The sequence below is a fragment of the Mobula hypostoma genome, chromosome 19 (genome assembly GCF_963921235.1).
Source record: "Mobula hypostoma chromosome 19, sMobHyp1.1, whole genome shotgun sequence".
NCBI lineage: Eukaryota > Metazoa > Chordata > Chondrichthyes > Myliobatiformes > Myliobatidae > Mobula > Mobula hypostoma.
This window is the reverse complement of record NC_086115.1, coordinates 14,933,462-14,955,175: the sequence shown is the minus strand read 5'-3', so window position 1 is coordinate 14,955,175 and position 21,714 is coordinate 14,933,462. Positions and strand designations below refer to the sequence as shown.

The following is a 21,714-nucleotide window of genomic DNA, read 5'->3' as shown; positions in this document are numbered from 1 at the left end:
CTCCTGGTTTTGCATCTCATTTATGCCTCTCATAATTTTAAATACTTCTATAAGGTCACATTTTAGTCTCCCCGATTCAAAGGTAAAAGACCTGGCCAACTCCTCCTCCTAACTCAGGCCCTCCAGATCTGGCAATAGTTCATCTAAAAAGCAAGCAGCTGCTCAGAGTGTACCTGAAATTTGAACTAAGGATTCGGAATGGACCAAGCTCATGATTTTTATTTTTTACTTAGAGATACAGCATGGAACAGGAGCTTCTGGCCCACCAAGCTATGCAAGCCAGCAACTGATCAACTTAATCCTAGCCTAATCAAGGGCCAATTTACAATAACCAATTCAAAAGTTCAAAGTACATTTATTATCTACTATATATACATTATACAACCTTGAAATTCATCTATTTACAGGCAGCTACTAAACAAAGAAACCCCAAAACAACCCATTGAAAAAAAGGCCATCAAATACCCAATGCACAGAGAAAAAATACTTTGTGCAAACAATAAATGTAAACAAATAGAATTCAGAACTGAAGTTTTACAAAACACATGAAGCCAGCTGAAGTAGACCATGACCTCCGTTCATCACAGAGCCAGGTGCAGTAAAATTGACCTATTAAATGGTATGCCTTTGGACTGTAGAAGGAAGCCTCTCTGCACACAAGAAGGAATGTACCAACAAGCTTACAGAGGACACCGGAACTAAACTCCGAACTCTGATGCCATGAGCTGTAATAGTGTCGCACTAACCATTACGCTACCGTGGCGTCCCTAGACCCTAGGCAAAAAGCACTGAAGAGACTCAGCAGGCCAAGCAGCATCTACAGAGGAAATGGGCAGCTGACATTTTGTTTAAGGACCCTTCATCTGGAGCCCTTGTGTGTCTTTGTGGTCTGTCATGATGAGCTGTAGAAAATTAAGCAACTGATGGGGAAGAAAACCTCATCCTGAATGAGACTGGAACCAAGCATAAGAGACATTTAAGGATTTGCAATCTGCACTCAGAAACATTCAGCAAACTCCTGAGCCCACCTTTTAGTCAATCTGTGCAAGTTCAAGTGTTATCAAGAAACACCTGAAAACGCCAGAATCAGCAAAGGACTTGATGGCATCCTGGTTGCATTGAAGACTTGTGCTCCAAAACTAACTGTGCCACTAGCTATAACATGCCAGCACAGTTACAATATTGGTACCTATCCTGTGGAAAGTTGCCTAGACATGCTTTAGGACAAATCCAACATGACCAGTTGCCATTCCATGTACCTCCTGTCAGTCCTAAGTTTCCTGGTATAATAAAATGGACTTTTGACCCCACAATCTACCTCAATATAATCTTGTACGTTATTGTCTACCTGCATTTTCTCTATAGCTGTTACACTTTATTCTGCAATCTGCTATCGTTTTACCTTCTTCTACCTCAATGAATTGATCTATATGAAAAGAATATAGGACAAGCATTTCACTGTGACAACAATAAACCAATTCCAATAAGGGAGAGCATAAATCAACAAAACAAAGGTAATTTAAAACAGAGGTACGTAGTGATATCTTCTCGCTGAGGATAGAGACTCTCAGAATTGGAATCAGGCTTAATATCTCTGGCATATGTTGTGAAATTTGCTGTTTTATAGCAACAGTATATGGCAATACATGATAATAAAAGCTCAAAATATTAAATGAAGTAGTGCAAAAAGAGAAAAATAAGTGAGAAAAGATGGCACCAGAGGTTTTTGCAGACCTAAGGGACTTTTTCCAGTTCATCCACAAAACAGCTTATTCTTCTTTTCTCATGACTTTCTTTTCTTTTCGTGGTGGCTGGGGTCCCACCGGAGTCCGTGATCTGTAGCTGCAGCTCGAACTACAGTTCTCTGTGAGCGGTGAGTTCTCAGAGTTGTCGTGCGGCCTGGAAGATATGCCTTTGGGGTGCAGCTCCATAGACGACCCAGTTCCCTGTCAATGTCACTGACTGAAGCACTGTGGGAGCTGGCAGTGTGTGCTGCTGTTGGAAGAAGGCCCCTGTACTTGAACGATCCTCTCTCTCTCTCTTTTTGATGGTGAGCGAGAGCCTGTCGATGCAGAAGATTGTAACACTGGAACAGTGGGTTGCTGGTCTCCCGTTCTTGTTGTTGCAGCAGTCATCTCTCTCTCTCTCTCTCTCTTACGAGTGAGAAAGAGCCTATCTGAGATACCGAAGTGCTGGGCTAGGGACTGTAGATTTTGATGGACTCTAGATCAAGGTCTCTTTGGGGGATTTTGCTATTGCTTGCAGTTGGGGGAAGGGAAGTCTGTGCTTTTGCTGGTGCATGGGGGGAGAGGCAGGGTTAATGCTTCTGCTGCTGCTTGTGCGTGGGGGGGAGAGGGGGCTTGGGAGGTGCTCTGACGTTTCTGTCTTTCATTCTTTGAGATTTTTTGTTTTGAGGATGTTTGCAAAGAGTAAGTGTTTCAGGTTGTATACTATATACGTTCTCTGGTATTAAATTGAACCATTTGAAAGTGTTTATGCAGTCATTGTCCATTCAGAAATCTGATAGCAGTGGAGAAGAAGCTGTTCCTGAAATGGTTAGTGTGTGCCTTCAGGCTCCTGTAACTCCTCCTTGATGTTAGCAACGAGAAAAGGGCATGTCCTGGGTGATGGGGTCCTTAATGACAGACGCTATCTTCTTGAGGCATCACCTTTTGAAAGTGTCCTCCAATAGTGCAGAGGCTAGTGCCCAGATGGAGCTGGCTGAGTTTACAACTTTCTGCAGCTTTTCCCAGTCCTGTGCAGTGACCCCTCTGTAGGTGATGCAACCAATTAGAATTTCTAAGACACACCTGTGGAAATTAGTGGAGGCTTTGATTTCATACCAAGTTTCCTAATCTCCTAATGAAATATAGTCACAGTCATGCCTTCTTTGTACAAAGTAATTGCATCAATATGCTAGACCCAGGATAGATCTTCAGAGGTGTTGACACCCAGGAACTTGCAACTGTTCACTCTTTCCACTGCTGATCCCTTAATGAGGATTGGTGTGCGTTCCCTCGACTTTCCCTTCTGAAGTTCACAATCAATTCCTTGGTCTTACGGATATCAAGTGCAAAGTCGTTGATGTGAGTTTACTCAACCAGCTGATCTATCTTGCTCCTGTATTCTCTTCCTCCTAGAGTGGTGGAGGTCAGATCTTTGGACATATTTCATGTAGCTGTAAGATTAAAGGACTGAGGTTAATATGGAACTGGCACAGAAGAGTTGTGGCCAGCACGTTGCATAAGGAACTTTGGTTCTTATTCCTACACTAGTTTTCTTGTGTAAAATAATGGAAAGCAAATTGCACATTACCACCAAGCTGCACTCATTCATCAAAAACTTGTTCATTTCAGCTCAGCTAAGTTTCTGCCAGAACCCATTTGGATGAAACATTAAAATGTGGTTAAATTAGTGGACTAGCTGCCAGAATTCTGGGCTACCAATCTAGAGAATGGAGTGATTTCCACCGCTGCAGATGGGTTTTTTAAATATAGGTAATTAAGTAAATCTGGAATTAATTTAAAAGCTAGTCTTAGTAATAGCAATCAAGAAATGACCAAATTACCCAGCTAGTTTGTTTAATCCCTAACATGGTTCACCAACAGCAGTCAGCAAAGGAAAGCTGGCATCCTTTCTCAATTTGACTGATGCACGACTCGAGAGACAAGCTAGTCCTAAATGCCTTTGTAATTCAGGGACAATTACAGATGGACAGGGAGAAGAATGGAAAGAGGCTTCAGGCAACATTGACAACCTAAGAAGGCAGATGGAATATTATATGGAAAAGTATGAAGTTATCCAGTTGAGTGTACATAACTGAGGAGCAAGAGTAAGTGATGAAAGATTGCGAGATATTGATGTTGAAAGAGAATCAACTTTCTTTCTACACTGTAAGCCAACATGTAGATCAGCGAACAATTAGCAGTATGATATGTTTATTAAGAGAGAATCTGAGGTGCAGGTGTTTTTATCCCCCCACAGTCATATACAGCCTTGGTGAACAGTGTTTAGCTGCAGTCTCTACAGAGGGAGTGCAATGAAGATTCACTGGACTGGTTCCTGGGGTGGTAGGATTGCTTTCCAAGCGGTTGAGTTGACTAATCCTGTATTCTCTAAAACTTGGAAGAATAAGTGAAGATGCAGCTGAAACATGTAACATTATTGTGGGGATCACCATTTTGGTGCAAGAGTATGTTTTCCCTTGAATAAAGAGTCGAAAACCACACTTCCAGAACAAGCAGCTGGTCATTTATGAACGAGATTAGGAATCACTGGGATTGTCTGCCCCAAAGGAATAAGATGCTCAGTTGAATTCATTCAAAACAGAGACTACTAGATTCCTCAGTTCTGAGGGAATTAGGGAATATGGGGATAATGTCGGAAAATGGAGCACAAGCAGAAGATCAGCCATGACTTTATTTAATGGAGGAGCAGCCTCCTCCTCTCTTATTTATGTTATCATGTCTATCCGGATTCATCACAGCTTATTATTGAAAGACACGATGGGCCAAATGGCCTAATTCTGCCCCTCTGTCTTATTCCTACACGGGAATGGAAGGCAATGTGCACATTACCACCAAGCTGCACTCATTCATCAATAACTTGTTTATTTCAGCTCTGCCTGTGACCGCAAGAAACTGCAGAGAGTTGTGGACACAGCTGAACACATCACTGAAACCAATCTCCTCTCCATGGACTCTGTCTACCCCTGTGGCTGCTTCAGTAAAGCAGCCAAAGTAATCAAAGACCCCAACCTCATTACGTTTTTCCCCACTCGCCCCGAACATTCTCTCTTCTCCCCCCCTCCTATCAGGCAGAAGATACAAAACCTGAAAGCACATACCACCAGGCTGAAGTTTCTATCCCACTGCTCTCAGACTAGTAAGGTAAGATGAAATCTTGATCTCACAAAATGCCTTGTTGTTGCCTTGCTCCTGACTGCCATTTAGTACTGCACTTTCTCTGTAACTGTATCCCATTACTCTCCATTTTGTTACAGTTTTGCCTTGTACTACCTCAATGCATGGTGCAATGAAATGATCTGTAGGGACAGTATGCAAGACAAGTTTTTCCAATGTATCTCAGTACATGCGACAATAATAAACAGTTTACTAACTTTAAGTTTACTGAGAATGCATTCTGGTTGAAGACTTTTCATCTACCACTTCATATCAAAGATCAAAGCCCGAAGGTTGATAGAAATCCTGAAATCAAAGCCCAAAGCCTGGAGACTAGAGGCTTATCCACATGTATGGTGGGTGGGGGGTAGGAAGAAAAGAGGATTTCTTTGCTTTTATTGTTTTGTTGCTTGTTAGGTTCTGACAAGCATTGTGGCCATGCGAGGTCAGCAATGGAGTGTGTGGCAACACCTGTCCCCAGCACAGCCCTGGGTGTGTTGGTTGTCAATGCAAATGACAGATTTCACTGCATGTTTTGATGCACATATTGTCCATAAATAAATATGAATCTGAATCTACAAGCAAACTCAACACAATCACAGAGATTGTCATTAAACACTTGGTTTTCCAGTGACACCTAATTCCAACTTGCTGGGTGGAGGCTATTTTAAAGCCGAATTTGTCATTCGGTAACGCTTTTTTTCTCATATTATTCTCTGTAAATACTGTACTCTCGCACTGACAACCAAGGCAGAAGAGCAAACAAGAAGGAAATAAGCTACTCAGGATCCCTTTGCTACTAAGCATGGGAAGAAAGAGCAAGTTGAGGAAAAACAAAAGAGGGGAAGTTAATTATTGCCCCTTACCCAAGTTAGCTAGATATACAAGGAGACAAATCAATCACAAGCAGACACAACCAAGGTTAGCCCTAACAAACTCACTGTCAGTAATCTGTATAGAGCTACTGTGGCTGAATTTTCCCCTCATACACACAGGGAATCAGTTTTGAGCCTCACTGATTGATCAGAATCTGTTATTAGTGCCAGAGTACCATGTATTTCTGCATCTGATCCCAATAAACTGGACTGATCACAGACAGAAAGAAACAAGTCTCCTCTCCCTCTTGGTGAACAGTTTAGGCCTGATACTCTAAATCAGATGTTCCCAATGTTTTTTATGCCATTGATTCCTACCATTAACCGAGGGGTTCATGGACCCCAGGTTGGGCACCCTGCTCAAAATGAACCAAGAACACTACATATAGTGGCATGCAAAAGTTTGGCACTCCTGGTCAAAATTTCTGTTACTGTGAATAACTGAGTAAAAGATGACCTGATTTCCAAAAGGCATAAAGTTAAAGATGACACATTTCTTTAATATTTTAAGCAAGATTACTTTTTTATTTCCATCTTTTACAGTTTCAAAATAACAAAAAAGGAAAAGGGCCCGAAGCAAAAGTTTGGGCACCCTGCATGGTCAGGACTTAGTGACACCCCCTCTGGCAAGTATCACAGCTTTTAAACGCTTTCTGTAGCCAGCTAAGAGTCTTTCAATTCTTGTTTGGGGGATTTTCGCCTATTCTTCCTTGCAAAAGGCTTCTAGTTCTGTGAGATTCTTGGGCCGTCCTGCATGCACTGGTCTTTTGAGGTCTATCTACAGATTTTTGATGATGTTTAGGTCGAGGGACAGTGAGGGCCATGGCAAAACCTTCAGCTTGCGCCTCGAGGTAGTCCATAGTGGATTTTGAGGTGTGTCTGGGATCATTATCCTGTTGTAGAAGCTATCCTCTTTTCATCTTCAGCTTTTTAACAGACGGTGTGATGTTTGCTTCCAGAATTTGCTGGTATTTAATTGAATTCATTCTTCCCTCTACCAGTGAAATGTTCCCGTGCCACTGGCTGCAACACAAGCCCAAAGCATGATCGATCCACCCCCATGCTTAACAGTTGGAGAGGTGTTCCTTTCATGAAATTCTGCACCCTATTTTCTCCAAACATACCTTTGCTCATTGTGGCCAAAAAGTTCTACTTTAACTTCATCAGTCCACAGGACTTGTTTCCAAAATGCATCAGGCTTGTTTAGGTGTCCCTTTGCAAACTTCTGATGCTGAGTTTTGTGATGAGGATGCAGGGAAGGTTTTCTTCTGATGACTCTTCCATGAAGGTCATATTTGTGCAGGTGTCGCTGCACAGTAGAACAGTGCACCACCACTCCAGAGTCTGCTAAATCTTCCTGAAGGTCTTTTGCAATCAAACAGGGGTTTTGATTTGCCTTTCTAGCGATCCTACGAGCAGTTCTCTTGGAAAGTTTTCTTGGTCTTCCAGACCTTAACTTGACCTCCACCATTTCTGTTAACTGCCATTTCTTAATTACATTACAAACTGAGGAAATGGGTACCTGAAAACGCTTTGCTATCTTCTTATAGCCTTCTCCTGCTTTGTGGGCATCATTTATTTTAATTTTCAGAGTGCTAGGCAGCTGCTTAGAGGCTGCTGAGTGTTGGAGGAGTCAGGGTATTTATAAAGCTTTGAAATTTGCATCACCTGGCCTTTCCTAACAATGATTGTGAACAAGCCATAGCTCTAACAAGCTAATTACGGTCTGAGACCTTGGTAAAAGTTATCTGAGAGCTCAAATCTCTTGGGGTGCCCAAACTTTTGCATGGTGCTCCTTTCCTTTCTTTTTCACTCTAAAATTGTACGAAACAAAAATAATACACTAATCTTGCTTAAAATGTTGAAAAGAATGTTTCATCTTTAACTTTATGACTTTTGGAGATCAGTTCACCTTCTACTCACTTAACTATTCACAGTAACAGAAATTTTGACCAGGGTGCCCAAACTTTTGCATGCCACTGTATCTTTTGAACACACACTACTTACATGCGGGTCACAGACTCTAGGTTTCAATGAGCAGTCAAGACTGTCAGCTGAGCTACAATGTCCTCAATAGATTTTCAATATCCAGGCAGTATGGTAGCATACCGGCTAGCTTAACTCTTTACAGTGCCAGTGATTGGAAGATCAGGGTTCAATTCCCACCTCCGTCTGTGAGGAGTTGTACATTCTCCCTAAGACCGTGTAGGCCTCCTCCCACATTTTAAAAATATATAGGTTAGGGTTAGTAAGTTGTAGGCATGCTATGTTGGCACCAGAAACATGGCAAAATTTGTGGGCTGCCCCCAGCACAATCTTTGGACTACGTTGGTCGCAAACGATGCATCTCACTTTAATAGTTACATGTTTCAATCTACATGTGACAAAAAAAGCCAATCTTTAAAATCTTTGAAAAGATAAAGATCTTTTTTCAAATTTTAAATTGTCTCTCTTTTTATCTACAATTACCAGAACTAAGTTTGGGATTTAGATGTTGCCTGTATAAAGTAGCTGCAGCTTAGCTTTGGTACATGGTCTTGCTACAACATACCAGTGGAGTACAATTGGCTTCAGCACTGTGACCAGGGGAACCACACCACAGGAAATAGCTTCTCCTTCTGGAAAAGTTAAGAGGGAAAAGATGCAAGCCTTAATAAAGGTCAGATCTTTTGATATTTTTGAGCATAATGAAATTGTTATGGGCTTACAGGACACTTCCTGAATTGCAGGATTAAAAGTCAAGATTACAAAGGCTTTGATAGATGGATGCACAAAAATGTTTCACTGGGGACAGAAATGTGGGACAGCTACTAAAAACATTCTAAAGAAAATTCTGGAGAAATTTCTTTTCCCAGAGATTGGTAAGAATGCACAGCTCACCTCTATAAGGCATTGCTGAGGCAAATACCATGGTTGTATCCAATGTCAAATAAACAAGGAAGAAAGGAAGGTTATGATGCCAGAACTAAAGCATGAACCCTTTACCTATAAAGCCCATTCCTGCATGAAACTGCTACAAAAAGTGGAAAAGAAATGTCTACATCTGACTGAAAATCGCAAAAGAAGAAGATTGTGCCAGGCTCTGGCAAATGAAATCATGGTACAAATGAAAATGCTCCAGTTTCCTTCAGCTACCCAGGAAAAGAATGCTGAGCCCAATTGTGGTTCTGTTAGCCTGTAAACTCTACCTTGTTAAACAAAGGGGGTTAGATCAGGTCACTGCAGGTAGAAGACAGTGAAGCATAATTAGCTAGTCATCAAGGAAAGATTATTACATATTTCAGGCAAATATACACATTGAAAATTATTTATGTATTTTATATTAAAATACTGTTGCTATTACTGGGTGATCGAGAATCTTCCGCAGGGAAGGCCCCAAAATCTCCGGCTTTGCTTGCTGCTGGCAACCAAGATTGAGGTCGAATCGTTCGGATAGAGATGGTGCTCGGTACTCGGTGTCGGAGGGCTGATCGGAGGCTCGAAGTTTTTGGACGACTCAGAGTCGGACTGTGGTCGGGCATGGCAGGGAGAGTTTTCTTCCTTCTCCCGTCTGCGTGAGATGTGGGACATTCGAACAGACTTTCAACTTTTTTACTGTGCCATGGCCTGTTCTTCATCACGTTATGGTATTGTTGCACTGTTGTAACTATATGTTATAATTATGTGGTTTTGTTAGTTTTTTCAGTCTTGGTCTGTCCTGTGTTTTGTGATATCACACCGGAGGAATATTGTATCATTTCTTAATGCATGCATTACTAAATGACAATAAAAGAGGACTGTGTGTCCTCATAATCTAATCTAAAATATATTATGCATATAGGTTTTTAAATTTGTGTCTGGCCTGCCTACTATCTCGGAACATGCAAGTTTCCCATAATATGCCTTGAACTTGGGAAATCTTGATGTCTCAACAGCAGAGTAGGAATTTATTTTCGGAGACTTGGAGAATTGTGTTCAGTTCTGCTTGCCTCATTAAAGGAAGGATGTGAAAGTTTTAGAAAGGGTGCAAAGGAGATTTACCAGGATGCTAACTGGACCAAAGGGCATATCTATTGAAGATAGGTTGACTGAGATAGGGCCTTTCTCTTTGGAGCAAAGGAGGATGAGAGGTGACTTGATAGAGGTGTACAAGATGATCGAGTGGATAGTCAGAGGCTTTTCCCCAGGGTGGAAATGGCTCACATAAGGGGGCATATATTTATGTAATTGGTGGAAAGTATAGGGGGATAGTCAGAGGTAGGTTCTTTACATAGAGTAGTGGTCACCAACCTTTTTAAGCCCAAGATCCCCTACCTCGACCTTACTGAAAAGAAAGATCTACCTACTAAATCGTTTAGAGAAAGAACAGCTCAGATTGTACTGCCGATTTGAGGCCTTTTATTTGGGCTAATTGTATTTGAATTACACAAAATACTTTTGTCAAACTTTCAAATTAATTCAAACAAGAAAACACTGTAACTAGCATATTTTTCTTTTAGAATATTACAATACTTCACACCTTTAATTCTAAGTTTCATTATTTAATTTTATTTCAACACGAAAAATAAATGAATAAAAATTGACTGTTGCACTCAGTGTGATGACTGGGGCTGAATACTTATTGCTAGTTCCCTGAAATTTGGCTGATAACTACAGACAGCCAGTCTGAGACAGTCTGTGAGGTGTCTGCCAGTAAGACGGCTCCTGTACTTAGATTTAATAATTTTTCATCTGTGAAAATGCAATTTCACATAGATAAGTTGACCCAAAGTAGGCACTGACTTTTAGTGCTATAAAACTAACGCGCACACCGCACATTGCTCGGCCCCATCAGTAGTAATTGCCACCAGTTTATGAATGGGGTTGTCATTTTCACTGACATATTTTTTAAACTCATTGTAAATATCTTCACCTCTCCTTCTCTCCTTTAATTGCAAAAGAGTGAGGAAGTCCTCCTTTGTTGTAAAATCCTGGAAAGCCATTCTGACAAATAGAATAAGCTGAGCTGTTTGCATTACATCCAGGAATTCATCGAATTGTAGTGAAAAATATCCTTTGACAGTGACTCTACCCTCCTTGTCACTGTTGCAGGGCCAAGCGGTATATTACGTATTGCAGTTGTGATGTCGTTTTTGTTTTTAAAGTCATTAAAAACAGTCTCTACGGTAATGGCCATTGCTTCCTTGAATAAATCGCCATCTGTAAAAGGCTTCTGTGTTTAGCCAAAAGGTGACTTACACAAAATGATGCTTCAATAGCAGCCTTATTTTGAGCAGCAAGTTTTGTGAAAAACGATTGCTGGGCCTTCAACCCTGATTTCAGCTCTTCAACTTTCCTAGCACGAATTGCGCTCTTTGGGGGGTAGGTGTCTTTAAATTTCTGGTGGTTGGTGTTGTGGTGCCGCTCCAGATTCCCTCTTTTAGTCAGTGCTTGTGTTTGGTGGCACAACATACATACACACTTGTCTTTCACCAAGGTAAATAGAATTTCCTCTTCCCATTCTGGATGGAATTTGTATGTTTTCGCCTTCTTTCGTGGAGCCTCTGCCATGCTACCAGGATATCACGAGCGAGTGCCGTATATTGATGTTTGCGACAGTCTGTACTTTTATCCAGTGGTCCCCAACCTCTGGGCTTTGAAGAATGCAGGGGTATAGCGGTGGCCGGAACGCACCCAGCACATCTTTAAGAAAAAAAGCTGAAATAACCAAGCTAATTAATTACGTGCCGGGCAGCACCTAATTAATTAGCTTGTTTATTTCGGCTTTTTTCTGAAAGATGTGCTGGGTGTGTTCCGGCCACCGCTGTACTGCTGCATTCTTCACGGCCCAGTGGCTGGGGACCACTGCGTATCTAATTCAATTGGTCACTTTGATGCAGTACAAGCTACGCTGAAAATGCAGTTCAAGGCGAGGGTGCTATACACATGTGCACTGGGCAGAAAGAACGGAACTAAAACCCCGCAACCCGGAAACAATCTCTTTTTACAAACAGCTTTGTAGCAAAAGTATTGCTATATTACCATTATCCTAATTAGTATTACTTATTTTTATAATGTTCACATTACAACAGTATCTGTGTATTTATTTTTGATCTTTTTTGGGATCTACTGGAAAGTCTCAAAGATCGACCAGTCGATCGCGATCGATGCGTTGGCGACCCCTAACATAGAGAGTGATGGGTGCGTGGAAGGCCCTGCCACAAGTGGTGGTAGAAGAAGGAATATTAGGGACATTTTAGAAACTTTTGAAAAATCATTTGGATGATAAAAATGGAGGGTTATGGAGGAAGGAAATGTTAGGTTGATCTTGGAGTAGGTTAAAAATTCAGCACAACATTGTGGGCCAAGGAGACCGTACTGTGTTGTAATATTCTATGTTATATGAGATGTTAGAAAGCATTAACAAAAATGTTTCAGAAAGTATTATTAAATAAGAGCATTTTGCTGTTTTGGAATACAGGCTTTTCTAGTCATTCAACCAATCTCTATCTGCTTATAATCTGTTTGTGAGATACGCAAGTGAGAATATAAGGTGCGATAACAGACCACAACATCTATATTACTTCTTCTCCAGCAATGACAGTTGTTTCCTCATAGCTATAGTTTAAAAGAAACGGTATATTATGAGTAACAAGCATTTGGCAGAAAACTTGAGGCGGTTAAAGCTTCACCATTATTTATGGCTCCAGCAACATCTGCCTGAATTATTACCTGCTTTATGCTTGCTATCAGTTATCCTCAATTGCCCTGTATTTACTAATGACTGCTCTGAAGGACAGATTGAAATTTCCTCCAGTCTATTCCTGGTCGACGTTACTCATTCTATTCCAACAAGTAATCTTCATGCCCCCTGTAAAGCACACATTAACTTTTTAAAATCCAATATTGCATCTGTTTCACTACCCAATCAGTTTTACTTGATTGCAGAAATTTGCCTGCTAGAGTATAGGTGATTAAAATGTGATTAGAATATTAAGAGGATTTGGAGGAGCAAACATGGAGGGGAGAAAACAAATCCAGCGTGGGGGATTAACTAAAATCAGAGGGTGGCTATTTGGAAGGAAAATGAGGACTTTCTCCTCCTCAGAAAGTGATGTGAAAATCTGGAAATCTCTTATTCCAAAAAGATGCAAATGTTGGGTGAATTGATAGCTTCATAATTGAGAGTGTTAGATTGGTTTTAAGCAATGTTAACATGTAAAGTTGAGCTAAACATCCTCTTTCTTAGATTTGTTCCAAATATTTTATATCAAAATCAAATTTATTACTACCAACTTGGGTGTCATGAAATCTGTTACGCAGCAGTATAGTGTAAAAAATATAGAATTACTATAAATTATGAAAACAAATAAGTTACGCAAAGAAAAGAAATAACGAGATATTGTTCAGAAATCTGATGACAGAGGGGAAGAAGCTGTTCATGAATTGTTGAATATGGGTACTTAGGTTCCAGTACTTCCTTCTTTGATGGTAGTAACAAGAAAAGGGCATGGTCCAGATAGTGAGGGTCCTTAATGATTGATGCATCTTTGAGGTACTGCCTCTTGAAGATGTCCTTGATGCTGGGGTTGTGCCATAATGGAGCTGGCTGGGTCTACAAGCCTCTGGCAATTCTGTACATTGGAGCTTCCACACCAGGTTATTTTATGGTTGAAGCAAAAAATGCATCATGCTAACTAAACCCCTGGCTAAAGAACACATCTAGCACTTACACAATCAAACAAGCACACTTCTGAAAGGACTTGCCTGAAGCGTAACACATCTCTTCCTCTCAGATGCAAGTTTCAGGTTTCTAACTTTGGAATTTGATTTTCCCTCCTCTCAGTGCTTTGTAAAGGTGGAGGACTCTGATGGTCCAGCACAGGTAAACGATGCCCTCAGGAAAAATAATCTCAGGTTTGTATTGTGGTGACATACATGCACTCTGAAAATAAATTTTACTTTGAACCTCTTTGAACTTTAAGGTAGGACCAGGGCTATGTCTCATGGTCATGAGAGAGGACTTAGAGACAAAGCTTGCAGGAGAACAATGGTTAAATGGTTGAAGATAAAGCATGAGCTACTGTGGCAAATAATTGTAGTAAAAAGGCTGAGGGGGATTTTTAACTAGATGAAGACAGATTTTTTTTGAATCTCTGTTATACATCAATAAAAGGAGTTTGCACAATGTTATGTTTTCCTAATATGGGAAAAGTATTATTTTGATCTGCAATGCATTAATTTTGAAATGCAAAGAACTTTCCACATCAAATAAATTAAGATCTGCATTCTTATTAGATGTTTAATAGAGCTGCAGACCGGGCTTGAGAAATTTTTATTGCATCCTCTACTTCAAGCGCCCGAGAGTACAATTAAACTTCATTTGTGTCTACAGACAGCATTCTGAGCGAACGCTAAGTGAAGTTTCTTACAGGTCTCGAACGTGTGGTACCAGCAGTGGAAGCAATTAGTGTTAATGAACTAAATGCACCATGGTAGGAAGGCACTGCACTTCACCAGTTACTGACTTAAAACTCTTTTCTCCAAGATAAAGATGATAACAAACTTGCAAACAGTATTGGTGATTATTCCTGTCCTCTACTTAAACTGAACATTACACAAATCATTTCCATATTTAGTTTCTTGTATCTGCTCATCATCAGCTACATTTCTACAGTACATACGCAACAGACCATAGCAAATTCCTAAATACATGTGTGTAAGTATACACTTAGTGGCCACTTTATTAGGTATACCTGTACACCTATTCGTTAATGCAAATATCTAATCAGCCATCACATGGCAGCAACTTAATGCAAAAAAGCTTGGTCAAGAGGTTCAGTTGTTGTTCAGACTAAACATGAATGGAAAAGAAATGTGATCTAAGTGACTTTGACCATGGATGATTATTGATGCCAGACGGGGTGGTTTGAGTACCTCAGAAACTGCTGATCTCCTGGTGCCTACCTCCCAGCAGCCCCCGTTTTACACTACTGCCGTTCAGAGCAACAATGAAGTTCCTCCATCTCTGGCGGTGCTCAGGACTTCCTTCATCATGTCAGTCGTTTTCACTACTGTCAGTCATGCAAGTACCGTGAGGATACTCAAGAATACCGTCGCACTCAGATGTAGAGGGATCCTTCTTTGCTGTTTCCCGAACAGTTTTATTTTACCAGTCAGGGTTGTTAGCCCTGAAGTGAACCCCCAAAATGGAGAACCAGTGGACCTTTGGTCTGACCTCTACCCTTTGAACTGTTTGGCAAGGGTGGCCCTACCAAGAGCCAAAGCATAAAGCTCTGACTCCAGCCAACGTAGTTCTCTGGGTCATTGAGGCACGCGAGCCTCCAAACCCCATGATGTGGTTGTGATCCTCCTGGAGAACCTCCTGGTGCAAATAACAACAGACATCTCGAGAATGGCAGTCCTTTGGGCAAAAACGCCTTATTAATGAGAGAAGTCAGAGGAGAATGGCCAGACTGGTTCAAGCTGACAGGAGGAAAGCAGTAACTCAAATAACCACATGTTACAACAGTGGTAAGTAGAAGAGCATCTCTGAAAGCACAACATGTCAAACTTTGAAGTGGATGGACTACAGAACCACACTGGGTTCCACTCCAGTACCTAAAAAATTGACCACTGAGTGCATATCTGGGGAATAAAGTTTCTCCTTGATCTTTAAACTTCTTTCAATTCCTCCTCCTCCCTCACTCCTCTGTAAATCCCCATTCTCTTCAAGAGACATGGTACCTATTGCTACAGAGGATAAAATGGAAACAGTGAACAAGGAAGGTGCATCAGTGAGGGGAAAATATGTTGAGCTTTGCAGACGGGAATCACCTAAAGATGTTGCAAGGCAGAGTTACATATGCTAAAAAGCAATGCCTAATTTAATAAGCAGTCAGGATCTAGATCACTGAATTGGTTCTAATCCCAGAATGGCAAAGAGGGAAATTAGATGTAAACAATTATAGCTGGATTTTAATTAAAAGGTAGCTCAGAAATGGTGACCATAAAACCAATGAACTGCTTTAAAAAAAAACATCTGATTGGGGGAATCTTTGCATTCCTTTCCAGTTTGGCGTACAATTGCCATTGTCTACTCAGTTTACGAAATATTAGTAACAATGCCCACAGACTGAACAAATAAGAAGCCTGTCAGAATGTATCTGGGTCTAGGGATTATTTCAAGAAGAGGGGCTTAGTTTATGCATCTACCCCAGAGTTTAGAAGATTAAGAAGTGACTCCCACTGAGACATTCAATGTTAAGATACTATTTATTTGTCAGTCAGAGCTAAGGGACACAATCTTAAAACAAAAGGCCAGCCATTATGTTGATGACTGAGTATCTGTGGCAACCCGTATCACAGGGCTGTGGCTGTTCAGTCACTGCATATGGTCAAGGCTGAGGTAAAAAGATTTTGGGCAGCGGGGAATGACAGGATATAGTGACCAACTGGGATTAGATTAGATTTGTCATATATCCATTGAAACAGTGAAGCGTGTTGTTTGTGTCAAATAATCAACATTTTCCAAGAACGTGCTGGTGGCAGCCTGCAAGTGTCACCATGCTTCCGGCATCAACACATTCGCAACTCACTAACCTTAACCTGTATATCTTTGGAATGTGGGAGGAAACTGGAGGAAACCTATGTGGTGATGGGGAAAATGTAGAAACTCCTGACGGACAGCAGTGGGAATTGAATCCCAACCCTCTGATCACTCATGCTGTAAAGTGTTATGCCATCCAGGTATTGAGATTCCATTGCTCAACAGTGAAGATTAGCTTTACGCTAACCACTAAGCTAACGTGCCAGCCTGAAAACCAAATCTGAAGCACAGGATCAACCTACGACTATACTGAAGAGTGAAGCAGGCGCAAACCTGCTGCTGTTCATATGTCAGCATTTACAACAACTATTTCTCATTATTACTGATGGAGACACAATAGAAAAAGGTTCAAAAGAAAGTCTTTTATTGCTATCAGATTGATGTGCTTAGTTATTAAGATGGGCCAAGGAACCATTTTGATTTGCTACTTTAGAGAAGTGTAATCTTTAACAGGATATGCCTAAGTTCGTGAAAAGATAAAGACATGATTCTGCCCAAACCTTGAACCTCTACAATAGGTTCCCTGTAACTGCAGCGGATGAGGGTCTGGAGTAATTTCAAAGAGGGCTTGACAAGCCCCATGAGTAGATGATGTGTCAAGTTATAGTACCTAAGTGGGTTAATGGAGATTGAGGTACCCATAAGACATAGGAGCAGAATTAGGCCATTCAGCCCATCAAGTCTGCTCCATCATTCTATTATGGCTGATTTATTATCCCACTCAACCCCTTTCTCCTTCTTCCTCCCCATAACTTATGACACCTTTGCTAGTCAAGAATCTATCAACCTCCACTTTAAATATACCTAATGACTTGGCCTCCACAGCCATCTATGGCAATGAATTCCGAAGATTCACCACCCTCTAGCTAAATAAATTCCTGCTCATCTCATCTAAAAGGACATCCTTCTATTTTGAAGCTGTTTTGACTTCCCCATTACAGGAAACATCCTCTCTATTCCTGCTATTTTCCGCTTGTTCAGTTAGATACATATACTAGGTTAAATTTCTAGAAACATACACAAAATGCTAGTGGAACACAGCAGGCCAGGCAGCATCTATAGGAAAAAGTACAGTCGACATTTCGGGCCGAGACCCTTCGTCAGGACTTCTAGATCTTCTTTTTCACATTGACTAAAGATTTGTTTACCTTTCTTATCTACACACACTCTCAATTACATGAGAAACCAGTGGCTACAACAAATTAGCATGACACATGCTTGGTTATACAACTACTGTTACATCTTTTCTTCACTTATTCCATTTTATTTCTGTTCTTCACAGTTGCAATTAACTTTACAGTTTGAGGGCTTGAGAATCTGTTAAAAAAAAGCTTTCATTTTTCTATCAAGACCAGGAGATGCCTCAATACATCATGACGTTATATGTTTTTTTTAAAAACACCCAATTTTTCAATACAAAAATAATTCCCAATGGCAGTTAGCTAAATCAAACTAAGCACTGACAGCTTCTGTTAAAACTCTATTGTAACACATGAGATACATAAATTTTGAGAGGTAGCACGTTATTTAGATTTAATTAAATGTGACAGAAAGGACCTGGGGACTAGAAGATATGAGGCAGCAACGGGACCTTTAATCAGATAATCAGTATTACTACCCTCTACAGCTGCTGACGCAGGCAGTATTGTGATAAGCAACACAGTAACTCAGAGTGGTGGGAGGTGTGTTTATACTTCCAATACGGGAGAGGAAGGTTTACCTCATTTTGGTGCAGCATGGTAGCTTAGAAGTTGGTATAACATCTTACAGCGCCATTGACCCAGATTCAATTCCCATTGCCACCTGTAAGGAGTTTCTATGTTCTCCCCATGACTGCATGGGTTTCATCTAGGTACTCTGGTTTCCTCCTACATCTCAAAGATGTATGGTTTAGTAGGTTATTTGGGAGTAATTGGCAGGCTCATTGGGCTGGAAGGGCTTTTTGCCGTACTGCACCCCTAAATAAATTAAAAAAAATAAAGATAGAAGCCAAGGCCAATAGAAATCTTGTTCAATATGAAAGAAACACTGAACAGGGACACAAGGAACAAGCATGCTGATTATGCTATTGGAAGGAGAATAAAAGATGACTAGATTGATGAGTCAGCCAAGTGGACTTAAGATGGTGAACTGAGCCTGAGCTGTTTCAGGTCCAAGAGTATGATTAATGGAAATCTGTGACTAGGCTGCCTGGTCCTAAATGAAAATTGGGAGGTGGTATTACTTCTTAAAATGGCAGATGGTGCTTGTATCGTTTGTTTGTTATATGTCATGTTGTATGATATACACAATCATGGCCTTTCCATGACCATGATTGTTCTTGGCAATTTTTTCCACAGAAGTGGTTTGCCATTGCCTTCTTCTGGGCAGTGTCTTTACAAGACGATGACCCCAGCCATCATCAATACTCTTCAGACAGTGACTGTCTGGCGTCAGTGGACACATACTCAGGACCTGTGATGTGCACCACCTGCTCCCATGGCTTCACGTGACCCTGAACAGGGGAGACTAAGCAGGTGCTACACCTTGCCCAAGGTGACTTGCAGGCTAGCAAAGGGAAGAAGGGCCTTACACCCCCCTTTGGTAGAGTCATATCTCCACCTGACCGCTGAGGTACTTTGGACAGGAGTCATAACTTGCAGAGAGTAACTCAGCAAGTCAGTCAGCAGCTGACGTATCAGGCAGAGACCCTTCATTTCTTGTGTTTATGATTTGTACAGGTTTGGGTGTGAAGTTTTCCTGCAATTGTTCACAACTGAGCTATGCAAAGATGGAATGCTGACAGCCATAACCATGTCTTCACTGCATAAAAGAACAGAAAACGGGCCCGTTTGTGTGATATAAATCTGTCATTCTCTGTTGATAAGAATGATCTTTACTGCTCTTGCTCACCTTCCATAAGAGAGAATATTCTTTCTGGTAAAAGAATCTCTGAAACAGGCAAGAAATATTTTTATTTACATTAAACTTTGCTAAATCAATGTCTTTTTTCCATTTTAGGACAGGGCATATGGGGTATGGAGAGAATTTAATTTCTCTGAAGGCTTGTGAATTTTGTACTTATTACTCATGTTCTATATTTATTGTTTGTTAATTAAATTGCTTTTTTATAAGTACTTCAATTGACCTTTGTTATTTTAAAGATTTGCACCGAATCGCATCTTAGTTCTTTCTCTATAATACAAAAAAAACAAATATCTGAATTTTTCATCAGAACTAGTCACCAAACCCTAACATCATCCTAATCACTTCAAAAACAGAATTACATTTGTCCCGAGGCAATCTGTCTGAAAGAACTATAAAATTCTCCTGCTCTTGCTTCACAACTTATGCTTCTTTTCTTTTTTCAAACATTTATTTAATTTTCTTTTAAAAATTATTATTCGTTAGATTATCTTAATTGTATCCTTAATTACTGGCTAGCCAGTGAAATGCTTTAGCTTCTCATTATATCTATAATCCCTTAAACCCCTCTATGATTTAATGAACAGAGCCACAACTTCTTCAGTTTCTCATCCTTGATATCACATTATCGGATCTTAAAATCTCAATAGCCTTGACTTTGTCCTTAAAATAGACCACTCAAAACTGACTATATTATTCTAACTGTGGACCGAATCAATGATGAGCTGGTTTAGCATTACTGCCTTTCTTTTGCACTCAATATCCTAATTTCAAACTTGGTGTCAATTTTTAGTTGGGATCCTGTAGTACTTTAAAGGCTCTAAATCAGTGGAAGTTGTCATGATATCACGTGCAGTCCTAATGAAGGGTCTCAGACTGAAATGTCAACTGTAAATTCCTTTTCATAGATGCTGGAGGAACTCAACAGGTCAGGCGGCCTTTTGTGTGTGTTACTCTTGATTTCCAGCATCTGCAAAGTCTCTTATGTTTCCAATATGTGAGAAGGAGAAGATGGCGGCGCGAGGGCAGCGTGCGCGGCCACTTCAGTGGTGACGTCTGTTATCTGTCAAGTAGGGGACCGTGCACAATCCTGATTTGATGGAGACAAACGTGAGAGTATGGAGGAACATCTGGAAAGCTTCTGAAATGCCCGCTTCGCTGCTGCTGCTACTGTGTGGTAACCAGAATCTCTGGAGCAGAAGGCCCTGAAATCCTCGGTTTTGTGTGTTTCAGTGGCCGGGCGAGGTCGAAGGCGCTCGGCAGAGGATGGCGCTCAGGAGGCTGTATCGGAGAGGCTGGTCGGAAGCTCGAAGTTTTCAGACATATGGACTCAGTGTCGGCTGTAGTCGGCTGCTTCCAAGGCATCGGCAAGTTGACGGTGCCTGGAGGTTTATGGCAGGGAGTTTCTACCTTTTGCCACCACTATCGGGGACTTGGGAGTCGATCGACTCAGGGACTTTTGAGACTTTATTTACCGTGCCCATGGTTTGTTCTTCATCAAATTATGGTATTGCTTTACACCGCAGTAACTACATGTTATAATGACATGGATCTGTCAGTGTTAGTCTTTGGTTTGTCCTGTTTTCTGTGATATCACGCCGGAGAAACATTGTATCATTTCTTAATGCATGTATGCATTTCTAAATGACAATAAAAGAGGACTGAGTGTTCTCATTATCTAATCTAATATTCTTCCTCCCTTTTCCCACAACTTTCCAGCATGCAGCTCCCCCAAAATGAATGATTTAGTGCCACCTCAGCCTAACACTTGCTGAAAGCTGCATCTATATCTTCATACTCAATGGGCATCCCTAGACAAGTCTTTCTAAATTTAAAGCCATCCAAAACTGCTACCTGCGGTCTAACTCAGTTAGGACTTCATTGTCACTGCTATATTGGCTATCTACATCGGTCCACTTTTCTTGGTTTTATCCTTTGTTGTTTCAGTAATCACCTGAGTTTTCTGCACTCCTCAGATTTGATCATCCCCGACATTGACCACTCCACACTGGATCTAATCTCAGGAAATCTCTCCATTTCTCTTTCTCTGCACTGAAGATGCTACTTATAACACCTCTAACCATAGTTTCAATCACCTATCCCAATTTCTTATATAACTTTTATTAGAATATTCAGCACAGGAATTGGGATATTAATATTGAAATTGCATTAAGATGTTGGACAGGCCAAATTTGGAGTAGTGTGTGCAGATCAGATCAGCTACTTACAGGAAAGAAATCAGTATGATTGAAAGAATACAGAGAAAACAAACAAGGATTTTGCAGGATTATGAGGATGTGAGGACTTTATTCCTTGAAGTGTAGGAGAATGAGGGGACCTGCCACCAAATACATCTTTACCTTGTCCCCATTCTCTTCATTCCATGATTTCCTTGTCCAATTATCCCTCCCTACTGATCTCCCTCCTGTCACATATCGCTGCAAACAATGGAAATGCTACACCTGCC

The 21,714-nt window shown here is 40.8% G+C and overlaps 1 protein-coding gene across 8 annotated transcripts in view; it reads right to left on the bottom strand.

Annotated features, from left to right (window-relative positions):
• The window catches only part of r3hcc1l (R3H domain and coiled-coil containing 1-like), a 333,433-nt gene that overhangs the window by 199,357 nt on the left and 112,362 nt on the right, over nucleotides 1-21,714 (bottom strand). Inside the window, exon 1 of one of the 8 annotated variants that reach the window (XM_063071397.1) lies at nucleotides 1,735-2,289. The exons of the other annotated variants lie outside the window; for them this stretch is intronic. The gene's annotated coding sequence lies outside the window, so the exon portion shown is untranslated. Of the gene's footprint in view, nucleotides 1-1,734; nucleotides 2,290-21,714 lie in introns of those variants that run through there. 8 annotated transcript variants of the gene reach the window in all.